Source organism: Pan troglodytes, chromosome 4 (assembly GCF_028858775.2).
Source record: "Pan troglodytes isolate AG18354 chromosome 4, NHGRI_mPanTro3-v2.0_pri, whole genome shotgun sequence".
NCBI lineage: Eukaryota > Metazoa > Chordata > Mammalia > Primates > Hominidae > Pan > Pan troglodytes.
This window is the reverse complement of record NC_072402.2, coordinates 52,919,899-52,941,346: the sequence shown is the minus strand read 5'-3', so window position 1 is coordinate 52,941,346 and position 21,448 is coordinate 52,919,899. Positions and strand designations below refer to the sequence as shown.

General features: G+C 40.0%; 1 long non-coding RNA gene across 2 annotated transcripts in view; it reads right to left on the bottom strand.

The window, feature by feature from the left end:
* The window catches only part of LOC104006428 (uncharacterized), a 35,412-nt gene extending 15,191 nt beyond the window's left edge, over positions 1-20,221 (bottom strand). For both annotated transcript variants that reach the window (XR_010157229.1, XR_010157230.1), the window contains exons 1-5: positions 19,701-20,221; positions 19,199-19,428; positions 17,779-17,814; positions 10,655-10,789; positions 9,655-9,824 (exon numbers count right to left, since the gene is read on the bottom strand). This is a non-coding gene — a long non-coding RNA (uncharacterized LOC104006428). The remainder of the gene's footprint in view (positions 1-9,654; positions 9,825-10,654; positions 10,790-17,778; positions 17,815-19,198; positions 19,429-19,700) is intronic.
* Between the last annotated feature and the right edge of the window lie 1,227 nt (positions 20,222-21,448).

The window sequence follows — 21,448 nt, the reverse complement described above, 5'->3', positions numbered from 1 at the left end:
GCCTAGGCTCTCCAACTTGGAATCTTCTGCTGGTGCATTGTGAGTAATAGCTCCAAATCTTCTCTCCCTCAGCACACAACCATCTCTTGAGTAAAGGCTGCTTCAAAACTCTCACAGCTTTTCATAATGCCACCCCTAAACTCTGCCCCCCACTAAAGTGCATGAATCTTTATCATTATTCTTTAATAGTAACTTTTTGGGGGATTCTTCTCAATACATATTTGCAGACTAAATATAACTCTTGTCCTCAAGGATTTTTCACCATCATTCTCATAACATTAAAAAGATTCTAATTTGCATCTAAACTTGGGTCCCTAAATCTCAGCCCTCCTGTCCCTTGTAGGGACAGTGGGTGTTTGTGGTGATGTTGGGACTGAGGAGTAGGTTCCACAATGACTAGGCTAGAGGGTGACTCTTAGAGAGAGGCAGGATGCAACCTTGGCAGGGAAGTGCCAGGTGAGGCCCAGGGAGGTTTGAGCCCTAAGTCTGTCCTGTGGCCCAGGACACAGGGCCCACATCAAAGACTGAAGCTGCTTACAAGGTAGGAGGAAAGAACATGCAATGACCTGAAACTGAAGAGGCTGGATTTCTTTCTGTCACAGGCTCTTAATAGCTGTGTGACCATAGACCAGTCACTTCACCTCTCTAGGGAAGAAGGTTACTTCCAATGAAGATGGTTATTTACTTGTGAAGTAGTGGGACTAGGAAAATGGGTGGCACAGAAGGAAGGAGGAAGCAGGGTTTATGACGCTGGCATATCTCCCTCTGGACTGCCTCTGGAGGAAAGCCCTGAGACAGCACAGATTCCCCGCATGGAAGGCTATGCCTTGCTCTACCCCACCCTGCCCTCCGCCACCATCAGGGCACTCAGAGGAAATACATCCAGAATCCTGAGCTCCAACATGGAGCAAAACCAAGGATGGAAGTGGGCCTGGCAATATCTGGGCTAGAAGTCACATTTCCTCATTTTCTTTTGAACATGGAACCCTTTTCCTGAAAGGCTTTGTTCTCTTCAAAGCACAGTTTCCCAGTGTCTGTCCTGCAGGGACACTTTCATCACACACACACTCACACACACACACACACACACACACACACACATCTATAAAATTGATTTAATTTCTTCCTGGGTTCTCATTTACCAAAATAACAAACCAACTAGGAAGTCTCTCTAAAGGAGAACATGGTCAAGATCAGACTCTTCTCTAAAGATACAGCTAATTCCAGCCAGCACATTAACATTCTAAAGTTAAAAGTGCATTGTGAAATGTAAATCGATGTGACATTGTCAAACAAAATGACCTGTGGGCTTGGGAGGTTGGTGCTTGTAGGAAGAGGCCGAAGTGTGCATCTTAATCTTGATTTCCTTTGGGAATATTTCCTCCACTGTGTTCCTGACTCTGATTATGTTCTTGTGCGATCAAAATAGCTCTAGTCTCCAGGGCTGGACAGTTCCTTTTTCTTTCTTTCTTTTCTATTCTTTCTCTCTCTCTCACTCTTTTTTTCCCCACAGGACAAATTATTGTTGTTTTGATCAGTGACAACTGTTTTATTTTTTAGCTATAAGTATATACATGTGCACAAAATCCCATCCTATTAGGAAGAAAAGGATTGGATTTAAAGTCCTGCTTGTTGTATAGATTATTTAATGCACAGGGGCCTTAGAAAACCAAAGTTCAGCATTCAGGGGTTGACCTCAAAATGGCATGAACAATCCAATAGGCAAGCACCAGGTTTCTTCATTTATATCCATAATCACGGGATATGATGAAGCCTTTGGCCTTAGGAAAATTTCAGTTGGGATTTGTATTTAACAGCAAGCTTATCTTTGGCTTGGCTTTAAATGGATAGTAGGGACAGTGTAAGCCAGGTAGTAACAGAAGCTCTGAATTACAGTATAAGGTCTGTCTCTCCAAGCTCTTCTTCCCTGTCTATAACATCATTTGGAAACTTCTCTTCTGCACAGTGTCATAGCCATTTTTTGGATCTTGAACCACAGCCTAGTATTCAGGGTATCCGTCTGTCTCCATATCTGGACTTCACTCAGACACTGCCTAAACTCTCTTTCAATTTCTTTAGCTATGTACTTCAGTGAACTGCAAACAAACAGATCATTTTCCTGATGGTGATAAGGTGGTAATAGACTTTACTTCATTGCCTGGTGCCCTTCAGATATGCTTCCTACAAAACTCCTCAGCAGAACAAATATAGTTACTGAATTTGGTTACTGGTACACAATGAAATAACAGTGCAATAACATAGTTACATGGTTATAATATAGTTAAATCATGCAGCAAGTTGCACACAATAGAAAATGCAGTTAGGCAGAGAGAATGAAATTAAGGGTTAGAGGTAAAAGAGAGGATGTATCTTTAGATGTGATTTGAAATGAAAAGCAGACACCCCAGAAAGGACAAAGATGTCACCAGATGATGCCTGAAGAAGCTGCTTCTCTTGTCAACTAAAGCAAGACTGGGTAAGGACAGTGGGAAGGGCATGTTCAATTGGCTGTATAGCTGATTTTGTATAGCCCTTCTTCCCCTCAACTGTGATCATACAGATTTAGTCCTTATTACCTTTCCTGGCCTTTACAATTGCTAAATAGCTGATCTTCTAGTTATCTTCTGAGTTATCCCACAAAGCACTGCCAAATCAATTGTCCTTTAACACCACTCTGATTATATCATCCTTCTCTCCCAAATCCTTCAAGGCTTCTCATTACTTACTGAAGTAGAGTAAGTAGCACTTTCTTAGCTTGGCATTCAAGGCTCTTTCTTCTAGCTGTACTTCTCAGAGTGAAGCAGCACATCAGCATCACCCGGGAACTAGTTTAAAGTTGCAGAATCCCAGGTCCCATCTTAGACCCATTGAATAGGAATCTGCATTTTATCAAGATCCCCAGGTGATTCATATGCACAGAAAGCTTGAGAAGTGCTCTAGCCAAACTAAAATACTTAACAAATATTTTCTTTCCTATTTCTGGTTTTTCCCTATGCCACTATATCCACTTTTACATCATCTTTGCCTATCCACACATGGGACCCTTTTATGATCATCTCAAATGTTATCTCATCCACAGAACCTTTCCCCATTATCCCATGGACAAGGCAGACTGATCTTCAGAATGCCTACTCTGCCCTTTATAAACTGAACTTCCCCCTGATGAAAGGGTAGTTTTATTATACCTCTTGACTTGGTCCTTTTGGCCATAGGGAGTTGGTCCATGTTGGATAATCAACATTAGAGCAGTTCAGCTAGAGGCCACCCAGTAACCCATAATGTGGTCACATGAAATGTGAGTAGTGACAATAAAATATTCTCTCCATTTTAGAATTTAAATAAAGCAGCGATTACTAACACTAAACACCAGGAGACAGAGTCAAGGTCATGAGAGGTTATGTGCAAACTACAGTTATGAGGAAACAGAAACTTTGAGTAGCCAAGTTGGTAAAGACAGGAGGATGGAGCAAACATGTGGACATGGTAGACATGCCATGAGAGAAAGACAGAGGAGATGGAGAGAAAAATGGGTTCGCAGATCTGTCCAAGTTCATGATGACTTTTCTCTACCAGGTCATAGGTTCTTATAATAACATCTTCTAATCCCCATTACTTGAGAAAAATTACATAAATGTCCATTACTGGCAGCCAAGATACCCTAGTTTAGATCCCCAGGTGGAGCTGGCTCCATCCCTGGCCTTCTCTTTGAGACTGTGGTCCTCATTCTTGTTGACTGTTTCCCAGGCTTACATTATAACACCTGTGATGCTATAAACCCCAGCTACTAACAAATAGTAATAAGATTGTGTCCTCTCATTTTTTGAGCACTAGCAAGGTGCATGCTTAGAAATAATCATAGGATTGATTCAAATTGAATTCTAGGGAAGCAAAGCATTAAAGTAAAGGGAGGTGATAGGATTTATCATTAATAAGGCCAACTGAACTGTGGAGTGGTCAGCGTTTTTTTGAAATCTCTGGTGCATTGTACCAATCAAGCCAAAGAGCCACAATCTAGCGTGTATTTTTAATGCAAGCTGTTCGATGTCGTAGCAGCAAAATTAATAATACCCATCTCTCAGAAACCTGATCTCAGCTGATGCCATTTTATCAGGAAAATAATTTCTTATAGTTAGTTGGATGTACCAAACACATGTTTCCAGCTGGTCAGCAATCTTCCTTCTTAACCTTTAATCTGCTCCAGGCTGTTCCTACAGATTACCGGACAAATGACGTTTTGAGAATTATGGGTCTCTGCAGGTTGAAGGAGGCAGCTTCATTGCTACTATTTGGAGGGTTGCCTCCCACTGAAGGTCAGTGTGGGTCTGTGCTTGTGTGGGCCTGGTGGTATATGCAGGGGAGCTATGTGCACTAAGGGAAATGGTTTTGTGTATGCATGCTTTTCTTTTAGTGTGGGTTATCAAGCTGAACCTTTGAAGTGTCATTTTACTTGTTCAGAAGGGAGGCAGAGAGGGGGCCCTAATTTTACAAGTACATGGGGATTTCTTTCCCCTCTCTTAAGTCTCTCTTGAAGAACATCACCCTCCAAATCTGGAGGTTTCATCTGCTTTTAAGCTGGAAGCTTCTTCTTTAATGGCTTTGTGACTCACAGGGCTCGGGTGATGGTTGCTTTTTCTGTGTGTAGAACTATAATCCTTCTCAATTATCAAAGACATAAATTACTATTATTTCCTTACCAGATCGAACATCTTGCTTAAATATGTGAAAGAAAAATTGTTGGTTGTCTGGTGAATTTTCCTCTTGGAAAAACTGCCTATTCTTAATCTACAAGTTCAATGAAAGTTCAAAAGTTTATCAGTGCAAACTCTATATTCTAATAATTCATCAACCAGCTTCTACATCCACATCAGTAGACTCCAGGTTGAGACGTTTTTGTCTTTTCTCCCATGTAAAAGTAATCAAACAGCACATTTCCCGGGCATATCACAAAAACCTATTGATCATAATCAGAGCACAGATGGTATGAGAGAGCTTGGCTGACACATAGGCCCTGATGTCAATCACAGGAACAAATTGATTTTGACTCCCCGGTCATGATTCTTCTACCACAGCAGAATTCCATTCAGTGCTGTGTTTGGAGAATTTTGAGCAGACAGCATTTCTGAAGGGGTGTCATAGTCCAAAGTTATCGTAGAGGTAAACTTGATTACTGCAAAAATGGTGATTTTAATGTACTTCGTACTTACCTTTACGACAAGAAGGTCAATGTCTTTCTCCTGTGTTGAAAGAGCTCTCATCAATTTAAAATTTATCCTGATTTATGTCTGCTAATTAGGGGAAAGGAAAATACTGATTTGCATTCTTCTATGACAGTATGCAGTGCCATTACTACTTTTCTCCAACTGGATTTGTTTTCTTACTCATTTTTTAAAACTTAATTTCTTTTTCAAAGATGCCAAATCGATGTTTATTTCTAAATTTTACAAATTATTATCTTTAAAATTTCAAAACAAATGAAACTTTCACCAAATTTGTAGCTCACTTGCACTCCATGGATCTAAATCCCTCATTTAATTTTCTTCCCTTTCCTACACTTCTTATGTTAAGCAATACTTATTTTATAAGACTCTTAAAAAAAAAAACCCTAATTATTTTCTGTCCAGAAGTACCCTGCTTTCCAGCCTCTTTACCTGGTGCATGTTATTTTTTCCTTCCTTCCTTCCTTCCTTTCTTCCTTCCATCCTTCCTTCCATCCTTCCTTCCTTCCTTCCCTCTCTCCCCACCTCCCTCTCTCCCTTCCTTCCTCCCTTCCTTCCTCCCTTCCTCCCTTCCTTCCTTCCTTCCTCCCTCCCTTCCTTCCTTCCTCCCTCCCTTCCTTCCTTCCTTCCTTCCTTTCTTCCTTCCTTCCTTCCTCCGTCCCTCCCTCCCTCCCTCCGTTCCTAATCCTGGGGTTATCCCTGCTGCAGGGATCTCTGCCATCTCTACATGGGAGCTATGTGCAGGCAGGTGGCCTATAAGTAAATCATGTTAAGTAAAACCTAATAATTTTCATTACAATTATTAAAGCACTTACACTATCAGTCTTTCCCTTATGACCTGAGCATAGATATGTATGCTGGAGAATAATGCAGAAAGAGAGGGCCAATACCCCCCAATACCACTGTAAAATCCTCTGTGAGAGCCAGATAAGAAGGCACCTTCTTTGATACCATCCATTACTGTCTATTACTTTACTGCTTCATACATCAAGGCTGCCAGGACAAGTTCAACAGGGAATTGGTCTGACTCCATCAGGGAAGGGGTTTGGAATTTGAATGAAGAATGGCTTGGAGACCAGCCTGTTCTGTCTTTATCCTAGCCCCAGCCCCATGCATGTTTTCCACCTGGTCCTTCTTTCTTGTCATTTAGCTATCCTACACCTTTTCTCTCAAATTGCTTCCTACCTATGCCCTCTCACTGATATGGAGAGGGGAGCTAGGCAATGATGCTTTCATATTACTTGTCTTTAAACACCTAAGCCTGCTCTACAGCCATTGTTGATTGAACCAAAAGTGGACATTTCTCTCAAGGGGAACCAATCCACGGACTGGTCTAATCCAACTAGATGCCTCATCTCCAGAATTCAAGTCAAGAGATACACAACCTGGAGTCAGATACTGTTGGGTGCTTGGAATCAAAGGCATATTGGTCCTGGAGGAATCAAAGATCACCCAGGCCTGGGTCAGCCATTTTTGGCCATGTGTACTCTGATGAGTCAGTCAATGGAGAAAGCTTGTCCATGAAGTCAAGAAAGAGATCAAAGCTGGCAAAGAGATGAGAGACTTCAGGCCCCTGTCAGGAACAGAAGAGTAACCCTGGCTCCGGGTTTTGCAGTATCAGACTTGTCAGAATTCCTGTGGCCCAGATCCCCTAGCTCTTGTCCTGGAATGCTCTTACGCTTGCTTGCAGTACTTTTGAATTGGTCCTTGCTTTTCTTAAACTGGCTTGAATGAGTTTCTATTCTTCACAACCAAATATGCTTTGTCTAGAAAGTCTCCTGTTAGAGAGATTCAGATGGGGAATTTCAGTCTCCTTCATCGCCCTAGTTGAGTGTCTGGAAACTCTAGGAGATCATGTGTTCTCTTCCATTCAGCTGAGTGCAGTTTCACAAGAGAGACTATGCTGGGAGAAGAAGGTATTATTCTTTAAGTGTTCAAATCTCTCAACTTCACCTTCAAAGTCCTTGGCATTCATCCTCCACCTCTCGCTCTGATGATTGTCCTGCTGTGGCTCTGACCACTCACTTAAACCATCTGCTTTATTAATTGTTCCCTCTGGTAGATAAAAGTTGGCAACACTTTTTCTTTTGGCTATTTTTCCCATTGAGAGATACAGTCTAATTCCCATTCCCTTGAATATAGGCTGGCCTTCAAGACCTGCTTAAACATTCGAATGTGGTAGACATGATGTTTGGGTCTTCTAAGGCTAAATCACAAGAAACCTTGCAACTTCTGGCTGTGTCTCTGGGAACAATCTCTTGGAAGCCTCTGCTGCCTTGTAAGAAATCCTACTACCCTGAAGTTGCCATATTGTGAGAAGCCCTAGACAAGGGGCAAATAATAGGGAGTGAGGAAGGGGGAGATAGGGAGAGAGAGAGAGAAAGAGACCACAGACTCCAAGCACCAAACGTATGAGTGAAGAAGCCATGTTGGAAATGGACCCTAGTGCCATGTAGAGCAGAGATAGGCCACCCAGCTGAGCCTTTCCTGAATGACTGCGACACAAAAATTGTGAGAAAGATAAAATTTTTGTTTTAATCCACATAGTTTTGAGGGAGTTTGTCACACACCAACAAAGAACCAGAATATTCCTAGTCATCTCAGAGGTATTTCAGCCTCCTTCCATTTCTGTATATTATTCTCTAGCCCAAGGACACCCTCTTCCTTCTTCTCACCTCTATATCTTTTGATGGTCAGGACAAGAATCTCCCTTTCTGCGAGGCTTTTCTGATTTCTCCTCTCTTCTGCAGCGTGTTTGGCCAAAGCTACTCTTGGAACCCTTAGCTTGGGCAATCTTGTGTGTCTCTTTGATATGTTTTAGACTGTTGTGTCCCAAATCCCCAAGGGCAGGACCTATTTCTTGCTCCTTCTTTTTTTTTTTTTTTTTTTTGAATCCCTCTACATTTTGGCAGAGCCCTGAATAGAAACAATTCAATCTGTGTTGAGACTCCTAAATACTGTTTTCTTGAGGCTAAATAGCCCTAATCTCTTTAATCCAAATTTATATTGGCACTAATCAAAGGCTTGTCTGTCCAATTACACATTTTCAATTAGGTATTTAGATTAAATTAGGTAAATTGAGGTAGCTTTTACTTTTTCTTCTCAGATTGCATATAGACTTTAAACATTTGGGGTGGTTGGGAAAAAAACCCCAAGGGGAACAGAAAGAAATTCCCATGTAATGGGATAAATAATGGGCAGAATCAAATGGCATGCTGTAGGTCTGTTTGCTTGTCAACACATGCCTGCATCATTTATGGGAGGTCAGGGTCAAACTCCACATTTATAGTTTTGTTCTAGCTCGGGTGAGTGTCTTTTAACTGCTTCACCTCTTTCTGAAACCTATTTTGTTTGGACTTCTCCCAGCCCAACACAATGAACTCTCCCATGTTCTCAGGACATTTTTTTTTTCATTTTCATTTTCATTTCCATGTACCCCTTGGCTTCTCTTTCATATGCAACATTCTTCTTTGCAGTGTTCAGAAAACTCATTAGCTTCCAACCTCCTCAGTTAGGCAGAACAAACATGCATTCCTCCAAATTGCCCCGCACTGCGATAGAGACAGAGTTCAAGCAGAATGTTGGCCCACCACCCAAGGATTTGACCACTGAAGTTTACTTCCCTTCAATCAAATCGAGATCACATCTTCCTGCAGTTTTCTATGTAAGTAATGAAGCTCTTATCTTCAGTCCTCAAAGGATCACTGTTTCCTTTTCTGTATATATTTGTTTGTTTTACTCATGGTGAGTACTTACCTATTATTGTATGTGTATCATTCATTTGTGGAATCATCTGCTTTCAGATTTTCCATTTTTCTTAATCTAACAATCACAAAATCAGCCACATATCTGATAGCAGAAGAACCACATTGAGATGCAGAGATCTTTTTAAATGGTGCGAAAGAGAAGGGACACATTTAAAATGCTCTCCTTCTTAAATGATTCTGTTTAAAAAAATGTGAAGTTGTTGCACTCCTCCCTGGAAATTACAACTGTATAAATTCTAACTTTTCTCAGTGCTCAGGCACACGAGAGACAGGGAACATTCACTACATTCTATTCGTGTTCATAGGTCGTGACTAAGATAAATAGATTTTAGAGAAACATTTATGTGGGTGTGCTCCAAGTGGGAGGAATTTCATGTTCCAGTCTTCCTGCTGAACACCTAGAATATTAGAGGCTTTGTGAAGTTTGTGCTTGACTCCTTTTAAAGGAGGATATGACTGAGGTCATAGTGTGATAAATCTCTGACACGACTGTGTGGAGGAATATGGATCTGAGCAGAGAGAAGCAAAACAAGCTGAAGTGAAAAGTTCGAATGCATGAGGACATTCTTAAAAGCAAGAGGCAATTGAGGGGATGAGTAGTAGCTTTTACAGAGGAGGTGGCTAAGAATCCACATTTCAAGCAGGAATGCCCTGAGCCTTCTTTTTCTCACCTGTTGTCAGTTACACCACCACACAGGGACATACACAGAGAGCTGATTTATACTTAATATCCAATCTGCTGCAAACTGTTCACTCCTCTTCATCAGAATGCTCACTTATGACATAGTCTTCAGTTCCTTAGCAACAAACTGTCATGTCACCCTGGTGAAATTCTGGTCAGCTGAGAGGAAAAGGAAATGTTGAATGGTGATGGAGAAAATCTTTATTTTAATCACAAAGGTGTATGTATAAGAGCTGAAAAGACAATATGAAAAGGCAGGTCAAGGAAGCTACATTTGAACAAGTGTTTTTGATTAAGGTTTATGTGGGCACAGAAGTCCCCTTTAAGTTCCTTTTTATTGAATAATTTCCCTTTGATCCTTGAGTAACTAAAAGAAAACCCAGCACTTGACATTAACCTGGGACTCAAGAGCCCCATGGTGGGATTCCTTTGCCTGCCTGCTCCAGCACAAAACAGCCCCGCCCAGCACCGTGGGAGCACATTCATCTTTATTTCCCAGCCGGGCTTTTCCTCTTCCCCTCTCTTCTGGGTGAGAATGGAGGACAGTCAGCTGAAGAAGTCATTCTATGTGTACTTTTTCTTTGCTTGCGATCAACTTCAAAAGAGGCTGGTCGGGAGACACCAATGACAATGTAAGAAGATGAAGATTGTCCCGGGAAGTATGGCCCCAGAAAAAGAGCAGAGAAGACCAGACATGGGAGGTGTTGAGAATTCTATCTTTTCTCCCTGTTTTAATTGTTAGGAATGATATAAAAATCATTTCTTTATTTTTGGCTTTGTAGATAAAACCAAATCACTGAAATGAGAGCATAATTAAAAGGGAAAAATGCAGAATTCTTTTTTAAAAAAGATAGATGAAGATAGAGAAAGAAAACAAAAAAGAGAGAGAACCCAAGCAAACAAAGATTATTTAAACAACTTGGAGCATGCTTTTAAAAAAAAAAAAAAAAGCAAAAAACAAAAACCAAAACCCTATCAGTGCCATTTACCTGAATTCCCAGTTTCCGTATTTAAATGTCTGATCAATCATTCAGTTCCAATACAGACATGATGTTTGAAGGCCACTTTGTAATGGTTTTACCCTGGTTCAGATTATTTGCAATCCAGGGGGAAAAATGTGCATTCTGTGCAAAAGCAAATAGAAAACATATCTGAGCACAAATCAAAAGAATGATTACCACACTCATGCTCTGTACCCATTACGGGGTCCCCAAGGCTCTCATTCTGTTTGTCTTGGTACTTTCTCTTTAGCTGCTTTGGTTGGACTGGGTGGGAAAAACAACAACAACCCACAAAACCCTAGGCAGAGAATGAGGCTGGTGGAAATGGGTAACATGAAAAGATGTGACATCCTTCAAGGGCTTGGCACTTCAGACTTCATTTTGGGGGAAGCTGCTTGGGGAGACCTCCTCGGGTTCCCATGGAGGTCGTTGCTGAGTGTGTGTCATGAAGTGCCTGACCATTAGCGGGAGGGCAACCCTGCTCTCATTTCAATCTCTAGCAAGCTCTCACTCAGTGGGTAATGAAAAATGGCATTTGCACAAAGTGGAGAGAAAAAGCATTGTTTCTATAGCATATTATACTTTCCACTGCTCAGGGAACAACATTTCATAACCTATAAAAAGAATTATCTGTATAACTTACTGTGCATGGCAGAAAAGTTGCAATATGGCTTTAAAAGAGCTGCCTCCAACTGCAAAACACACTCTATCTCTCCCACTCCCCACTGACAGAATAGCCTGTGTTTATAAGCAAATCCACTCAACCCCTTAATGATGACCTAGAATAAACATCTGACATACACTAGCTTTCAAGCTCTTCTATGTTTAGGCATGAATTGTTCATTTCTATGCCTTTTGTATCCAGCCTGAAGGAAAGACAAATGATACAAGGGATGATTTACATTATCAGTGGAGGCAGAGGTTATGTCTGTGTTTATCTGATCCTCTTTTATTGTGTAACTAACAGTGAGATAACCAGCCTGGTGCACAATGACCATTCAATTTGAGCCACCCACCCTATGTCCATGTTGACTTTAATTTTAAAATATATTAAAAAGACAAGTCCTTGTATAGTAACACAAGGTTTATTTGGTTCAGGCAGGCATGTAGGAAAGGTATGGATTTCTCATTTAGTGTTAGGCTTCCTCCACACTTACCTTTCCATAAAGCCTGCAAGAGTATTGCCACTGGGGCTTTCCTCTCTAATTGCACTAGGAGAATTGGTACTCCACTTTACGAGGATGATGTGGATGCCCAGCTCTGGTTGATCCTGTACTCTTAGTAGAGCATGGGAAACTTGGAACAAATTTACCTAGCATCAGAAAAGACCACAGGGAGTATGCATGATCCTGGAGAACAGGTAAGCTTGCTTTTCCTTGAAGAAAAATCCAGTCATCTCGAAAACTGTCAGTCTGGCTTGGAAGATAATTTCATGAAACCAACCATAGGCCTTCAGGGAAACCTATACCACAATTGAACATAGTTCCCCAAGATGGTATTCACTAAATATCCCCTTTGGGGAAAACTACCCATTCTTATGTAGTAGGAATTGATTTCTAAAGGGAAAAAATACTTTTAAACTCTCCAGGATCTGTCTAGTCATGAGGGTGCCAATCTTTGAAGTCCTCTTAATCTCACCTGCAGGGGATCTCTATGGAACTCATGGAGATGGAGTGGTGGTGGAAGATAAGCTCATGGAGATGGAATGATAGTGATGGTGGAAGATAAGATGGTTCCATATATCAGGTCCTATGCCCTTCTTTGAATTGGCTCAAAGAATATGGGGTCAGATGAAAGAAACACACTCCACCTCGTTGCTCTAAGGAAACTATAGAACCTGGACAGAATGTATAAGGAACACAAAAATTAAATAGTAGCAAGCAAATTGAGGAAAAAGGCCAGAATTTGGAGTATCACTGAATTTATGGTGAGTTTATTATTTTTCCTCTCTGATATCTCCCATTCTGAACACAACGTGGCCTGAAAGCCAGAAGTGGGCACCAGGGAGCAGAGAGAACTCCAGGAGAAGCTGGTTCAAGGAGCAGGAGATTCTAACTCTCAGAAAGAGTGCAAAACTCCATTAATACTTTTGTATTTTCTCTGTTCTCTCATACCCCAGCCCCCAAGCAATCTCTTAATGGCAGTAATAGGAACAAAGGAAGCAATGAAGAACAGAATCAATGAAATTGAAAACAGAAAAATAATAGAGGATAAACAAAGAACCCAAAAGTTGGTTCTTTGCAAAGATCATTAAAACTGTTGAAACTGATAGGCCTTCAATAAGATGAAGTGGGGCAGGGGAGAGAGGAGGATGAGGAGGAGGAGGAGAAAAAGGAAGAGGAGGAGGAGGGAGGGAGAGAGAGAGAGAGAGAGAGAGAGAAAGACTAGTATTATTGATATCAAGAATGAAAGAGAAGATACTGCTATAGATCCTATATACCACAATAAAAAAACAAGCATCAGGGAATACTACAAACAACTCAATAAAAAAGAAAGCATCAGGGAATACTACACATAACTCTATGCACATAAATTCAACAACTGAGAAGAAATATACCAATTCCTTGAAAAGCCCAAACTATCAGGACTCTCAAGATAAAATAGATAACCCAAATAGTTCTATAACTATTAACAAATGGAATTTGTCATTAAAATTCTTCTGAAAAAAAATCTACAGGGTACAGATGATTTCACTGATCAATTCTTCTAAAATTTAAAGAGAAATGAGATCAGCTCTACACAATCTCTTCTAGAAAATGGAAGAAAACACTCCTAACTCATATTATGAAGCCAGCATTAACCTGATATCAAACACATCTGTTTTGTCTCATTGATTTTTGCTCTATTTTTTATTGCTTTTTTCCTCCTGCTTGCTTTGGGTTTTTCTCTTTCTAGTTTCTTCAGGTGAAAGCTTACATTGTTGACTTAAATCCTTTCTTTTTTCCTAGCATTATTAAACGTTTTAAATAAGCATTTAATGTAGAAATTTTCCTCTAATCACTGCCTTACCTGCATCTGCATCTTATAAAGATACATACAAAAAAAGATAATAAACACAAAGATAATAAAAACACAAAGATAACAAAAAAAAAACCTACGGAGCAGTATTCCTGATTAACATAAACACAAAAAACTCTTCAACATATTAGCAAGTCAAATCAAGCTATACATAAAAAGAATTATCATACCATGACCAAGTGTAATCCACTATATTAACAGTTTAAGAACCCAAATCACACATTCATTTGATTTGCTGCGGAAGAATCACATGACAAAATTCAACATCTATTCATGATAAAAACTCTTAGAAAATTGGAAATTGAAGGGGACTTCCTCAAACAATAAATAGCACATATAAAAAACTAGCTGACATGATGCTTAATGATAAAAGATTATGTATTTTGCTTCTAAAATAGGGAACAAGACAATAATCTCCATACTCACTACTCCTACTCAACATTGTGCTGGGAGTTCAAGCAAGCACAGTGTTGAACATAAAAGACAAGAGTGACAACAGATAAAAAAGACAAAATAAGTGAGTCATATATATTGGAAAGGAGGAAATAATACTATCCCTATTCACCAAGTGTCATATATGTCTATGAAGGCAATTCCAAGGGATCTACAAAAAAGTCTCCTAGAACAAAGAAGTGAGTTTAATGAGATTGCAGGATACAAGGTAAGTACAGAAAAATTAATAATATTTTTATGTAATAGCAATGTATAATTAGAAAACAAATTTTAAAAATTTATAGTAGCTTTGAAAAGTGAGATATTTAGCTATAAATATAACAAAACACCCACAGGATCTGTGCAAAAAACTACAAAATGATAATTACAGGAATCAAGAAAGACCTGAATAAATGAAGAGGCATACCCCATTCGTGGACTGAAAAACTCAAAGTTGTAAAGAGGTCAGTTAGCCTCAGACTGATCTGTAGATTTAACACAATTCCAATCAAAATATCCTACCTGGCATTTTTGTAGGTAGAGACAAGTTGATTCTAAAATTTATATGGAGACTATCCATTCTCCATTGTGCATTTTTGGCACTGTTGTTGAAGATCAGATGACTGTATATATGTGGATCTATTTCTCAACCCTCACTTCTGTTCCATTGATCTATATACCTGTTTTTATGACAATACTATACTGTTTTAATTATTGTAGCTTTGCAATATATTTTTCAATCAGGAAGTGTGATGTCTCCAGCATTGTGCTTCTTTCTCAAGACTGATTTGGCTATTTGGAGTCTTTTGTGGCTTCATGTGAATTTTAAAATTGTTTTTTCTATTTTTGTAAAAAATGCCATTTGGGATTTTGATACGGATTACATTGACTCTATAGGCCACTTTTGGCAATAGGGACATTTTAACAATATTAAGTCTTCTGATCCATGAATACATAATATCTTTCAATTTATTTATGTATTTCTTTCTTTCATCAATGCTTTATAGTTTTCAGTATATAACTCATCTCCTTGGTTGCCTATTCCTAAGTATTTTAATTATTGATGTTACTGTAAATGGAATTGTTTCTTAATTTCCTTTTTGGATAGTTCATTATTAGCCTATAGAAATGCAACTGATTTTTGTACCTGCAACTTTATTGAATTCATTTATTAGTTCTAATAGGTTTTTGTGGAGTCTTCATGGCTTTCTACACATAAGATCATGCCATCTGTAAAGAGGTAATTTTATTTCTTCCTGTCTGATTTGGATGACTTTTATTTCTTTTTCTGGCCTGGCTAGGACTTCCTGTACTATGTTGCATAGAAATACTTTCAGTGCTATGTTGAGAGTGAGCATCCTTGCCTTGCTGATCTTACAGGAAAAGCTTTTGTTATTTTACCATTGAGTCTGACATCACTGTGAGCTTTTAATATACAGCCTTTATTATGTTAAGGTAAATTCCTTCTATACCTAGTTTGTTGAGGGTTTCTTTTTTTTCATGAAAGGATTTTTAATTTTGTTAAATGCATTTTCTACATCTTTTGGGATGATCATGTAATTTTGAATCCTTTTTAAATGTCCTGTATTACTTTAATTGCTTTGCATATGTTGAACCATCCTTGCATCCCAGGGATAAATCCTACTTCATCATGGTATATGGCCTTTTAAATTTATTAAGAAGACTGTATGTATACATGTGAAAGAATGAAATTGTACCCTTATCTGACACCATACATATAAATCAATGCAAAATTGGTTAAAGATTTAAACATAAGACCTGAAACTTTAAAACTCCTAGAAGCAAACATTGAGGAAAAGCTTCATGACATTGGTCTTGGCAATGATTTCTTGGATATGACATCAAAATCACAAGCAACAGAAGCAAAAATAGACAAGTGGGACTACATCAAACTGAAAAGATACTGTATAACAAAGGAAACAATCAACAGACTGGGAGAAAATATTTGTATACCATATTCTGATAAGAGTTTAGTATCTAAAATAAGATTAAAAAACACCTTCAGCTGAATAGCATAAAAATAAAATAACTCAACTAAAAAATTGGCAAAGAACCTTGAATAGACATACCTCCTAAGAACATATACAGAGATATCTGCATTTCCATGTTTGTTGCAGCATTATTCATAATAGCCAAGATATGGAATCAACCTAAGTGTCTATCAACAGATGAATGGATAAATAAAAGGTGGTATTTATACACAATGGAACACTATTTAGCCTTAAAATAGAAGTAAATCCTGCCATATGTGACAACATGAATCAACCTGGAGGACATTATGCTAAGTGAAAGAAGCCAATCACATAAAAACAAATGGCTGTATGATTTCACTTATAAGAGATATCTAAAATAGCCAAATACATAAAATAAGAGAGTAGGACTGTAGTTGCCAGGGATAAAGAGAAGAGGGCAATGAGGGATTCGTCTTCAATGGGTATGAAGTTTCAGTTATGCAAGACAAACATGTTCTAGAGATCTACTGTACAATATTGTGCCTACAATTAATATTGTGCACTTAAAAACTGAAAAGGGTAGATATGTTGACATGTTAAGTGTCCTTACAACAGTGAAAAAAATAATACATCTGTTATAAACATTTAAAAAACAAAAAGTAAAGTCATAAAAAGTTTACATGAAAATTCAAAGCAATTATTTTAGTATTTGAAAACAGAATAAGACTGGAGGAATCACACCACCCGACAATAAGACTAATTATGAAGCTAGAGTAATTAAGACAGTATGGTATTGACAAAGGAAAAGGTTCAGAATTGTTGGAACAGAATAGAGTCTAAAAATAGACCCCAAAACAGAGAGCTAATTGATTTCTGACAAAGGTGCACAAACAGTTCAATGGAGAAAGAATAATGTTGTCAACAAATGGTATTAAAACAGTTGAAAACCTATATGCAAAAAAAGAACCCTGACTTAAACCTCATACTTCATACAAAAATTAACTCCAAATGCATTATAGACTTAAATATAATAGGTAAAACTATAAATCTTTTAGAAAAAAACCTAGAAAAAAATCTTATTATCTGTTATTATGCAGAGTTCTTAGACATGACTCCAAAAGCACAATTTATTTTTAAAAATTGACAAATTGACTTTATCAAAATTAAGAACTTTTACTCTGTGAGAGATCTATCTTGGAGAATGAAAAGTCAATACACACACTGGGAAAATACATTTTCGAATTACCTATCTGGCCAAGGACTTGTATCTAGAATATGTAAAGATTATTCAAAACTTAACATGAAGAAAACAGTTAACCCACTAAAAAATAGGCGAAGGTTTTGAACACATCACCAGTGAGGACATAAGGAAGGCAAATAAACACTTAAGTAGATGTTCAATATCATTAGTCATAAGGGAAATATAAATTAAAACCACAATTAGCTACCACTACAAATGTAGTGCACTTAAAAACTTAAGAGGCTAAGTTGCCACCACAAATGTAGTGATAGCTAATTGTAGTTTTAACTTCTATCTATTGAAGTAAAAGAAAAATGTTGACAACACAAAGTGCTGGTGAAGATGCAGAGCAAATGAAACTCTCACACATTGTAGGTGGGGATGCAAAATGCAGGACCCATCCTGGAAAACAGTTTGGAAGTTTCTTACAAAGTTAAACATGCACTTACCATATGACCCAGCAATCCTGCTCCTGGGTGTTTACCCTAGAGAAACGAAAACTTATATTTTTATGAAAGCCTACACATGAATGTTTTTAGCAGCTTTTTTTTTTTGAGGCCAAGTCTTCTCACTTTGTTACCCAGGCTGGAGTGCAGTGTCATGGTCATGTCTCACTGCAGCCTCGACCTCCATGGCTCAAGTGCACACCTGGCTAATTTTTGTATTTTTTGTAAAGACGGGATTTCACCATGTTGCCCAGGCTGGCCTCAAACTCCTGGGCTCAACTGATCCTCTCACCTTGGCCTTATAGGCATGAGTCACCGTGCCTGCCAAAAGCTTTCATCCTAATTGCTCCAATCTGGAAATACTGTGAGTGTGCTTCAATGGATGAATGGACAAACAAACTGTGGTACATCCATACATTGGAATATTTACTCAGCAATAAAAAGCAACAAGTGGATGAATCTCAGAGGCCTTTGAAAGGCATTATGCATGGAAGAATCCAGTCTCGGCTGGGCGTGCTGGCTCACGCCTGTAATCCCAGCACTTTGGGAGGCCAAGGCAGGCGGATCACAAGGTCAGGAGATTGAGACCATCTTGGCTCACACGGTGAAACCCCGTCTCTACTAAAAATACAAAAAATTAGCTGGGCGCAGTGGCAGGCGCCTGTAGTCCCAGCTACTCGGGAGGCTGAGGCAGGAGAATGGCGTGAACCCGGGAGGCGGAGCTTGCAGTGAGCCGAGATAGTGCCACTACAGTCCGGCCTGGGCGAAAGAGCGAGACTCCATCTCAAAAAAAAAAAAAAAACAAAAAAGAATCCAGTCTCAAAAGATTATATACTATATGATTCAATTTCTATGGTTCTATGGCAGCCTCAAAAAGACACGATGAATGGAGAACAGATCAAAGGGATACCATGGGCCAGGTGCAGTGGCTCCCGCCTGTAATGCCAGCAGTTTGGGAGGCTGAGGAAGGCAGATCACTTGAGATGAGGAGTTCAAGACCAGCCTGGCCAACACTGGAGACACCTCATCTCTACTAAAAACACAAAAACTAGCCAGGTGTGGGGGCACATGCCTGAAGTCCCAGCTACTCAGGAGGCTGAGGCAGAAGAATTGCTTGAACGTGGGAGGCAGAGGTTGCAGTGAGCTGAGATCACGCCACTGCACTCCAGCCTGGGTGACAGAGTGAGACTCCATCTCAAAAACAAACAAACAAACACACGGGATGCCATGAGGGAGTTTTTTAGGGCAATGGAATTGTTCTGTATCCTGATTGTGGTAGTGGTTTTATATGTATATTATACAATGACTGAAATTCATAGACCTGTAAATATATACAGACACAAAGTCAGTTTTACTCTATAATGATCACAAAAGTAATCTAGGGAGCATAGCTGTGAAGTGTTCCCTAATAGGTCCTCCCAACCTCCTTCTCCTTAGGGGGTCCAAGGCCTTTCCTTCCTCTCCTTGCTTCTGGATTCTGTCTCATAGCGCTCTTCTCTTTCCCTCCCAGTCTTGGCACTACCAGGCTGTAGCGCTTCATCCAGGTCTTGTCTGGGGCCGTGGCTCTGTGACTTTGTTCCACACTCTTCTTAGTCAAGAACAGCCACCAAAATCTACTGGGTTTTCAGCCAGTTCCCTCGAAAAACAAGCAAGCTACAACAAAAACAGAAGTCATCTTTGATTTCTCTTTCTTCTACCTCCATATCCTATTTATTAGTGAGTATTGCCAGTTCTGCTTTCAAAATAGGTCCTGAACCTAATCCCTGCAGCCACCTCTGTCCAGGCCATTGCCATCTTAGGCCTTAGCTACTGCAACAGGGTTCTATCTTGTCTCCCTGCTTCCACCTCTTCCCTGCTATTGTCTATTCCCAATGCAGCAATCAGAGTAATCTCACGAAAACACATACCATGTCATTTCTACTTACAGTCCTCGAAAATCTTCCCAGTGTATTTAGAATAAAAGCCAAGTACCGTCCCACGGCCTCCACAGGGCTGGCCTCCTCCCCCTGCTTCCTCTGGTATTGTGCCCTGGCCACGCTGACCTTCTTGCTCTTTCCAGGATATGTGATGCTTATTCCCACTTCAGTGCTATTTTTTCTGCCTGGAACTGGCTTATCCCAGAAATCTGCATGGTCGCTACTTCAGATATTTCAAGACTCAGCCCTAAAGTCACTTCCTCAGAGAGAGCTCCTCTGCCCATTTGTTTCAAATAGCTTCCCCAGGCTTCCAGTCTGTCTCTAGCCCCTTAATCTGATTTATCTTCTCTCAGCACTTAACCACCTCGTGCAAGGATGCTGGCTTCCCATGGCAACATAGAATCCACACTCATTACGTCCTAGAAAGTGCTATGCGACCTGGTTCGTGCCTCCCCTCTGACATAACCCTCTGCTCCTGAGGGGCAATTCCCTTTGCCGTGCCACTCCCTGTGCACCCCTCTAGACACACTGACTTCCTTGTGTTCCCGGAACAAAGCAAGCATGCTTCCACCTCGGAATCTTTGCATTTGTGATTCCATCTCCCTGGAATGCTGTTCCTCCATAGAGCTTCCTAGCACATTCTCTGCTCAAATGACACTTAATCAGAGACTTTCTTGACCATCGTATATAAAATAGCAAGCCCTTCATCATTCTGTACTCCTCTTATCTGTCTTATTTTTCATGGCATTTATAACTACCTGGTGTGTGTATAGCTATTCATCTGTTGTGTGTTCTTAGCTCCCTGTACTAGGCTGTCAGCCTGCAGGGAGCCACGACTTTGTTTTGTCCACTGTTGTCTTTCTCTGTGAGTCTCAGCCTCATTCATACCAATGTTGCTTTGAGGATGGCTGGGTGCAGGGAGGCACTGGAGTACCAAGAGCCCTGGAGAGACCCCTGGTCATGCCGCTGTTGTTCCTTGTCTGTCTCTCTCACCCGCATGTAAGCTCGATATTGGCGGTGACCGAGAGGCAGGGCCCAGTGCATAGTGGGTGCTCAAGAATAGTTGTAGAATGAATGAATAAATGATAGAGGCCTTTGGATATTTAAAAAGGATGTTTTGGCTTTTAAAAGGAACTTTCCATGTTTTAAAACCTAAATGCAGAATAATGGTATGAATTGGCCAGTGAGGAATTATCTTATGTGAAGTTTACTGCTAACATTTAAACATTTTCCCCTGCCTAGTAAAGACTTTTTGATGTCTTCCCATTGTTCTTAGGGTCATAATGCACTTTAAGATGGCTCCTGCCCCTTTGTCAGCCCACTTTCCCTTGCTCTGTGTCTCAGTCACACAACTCTCCTTTCAATTTCTCCTACTCGTGTTCCCTCCCAGTCCAGGGCCTCTGCCTGCAAGACTTCCTCTGTCTGGATGCTCTGGCCCCCACCCTCCCCAGAGTTAACTCCTCCTCACCCTCCCCATCTCCGCTAAAGCCTCAGATCTTCAAGGGAAGCCCTCCCTGACACTCAGGCAAGGGTGATGTGCCCTCAAATCACCAGGCACCTCTGATGTACACCCCAGATCCCAGGTGTGGCCTAACATGTGTTTGTGTGATTATATAGTTAACGCTCCCATGAGAGGGAACTGGGTCTGCCTTTACTTCACCATTAACTTCTCTGTAAACTAGCACTTCTGCAAACAGAATAGGCTTTAAAAAAATATTTGTAAGGCCAGGTGCGGTGGCTCACGCCTGTAATCCCAG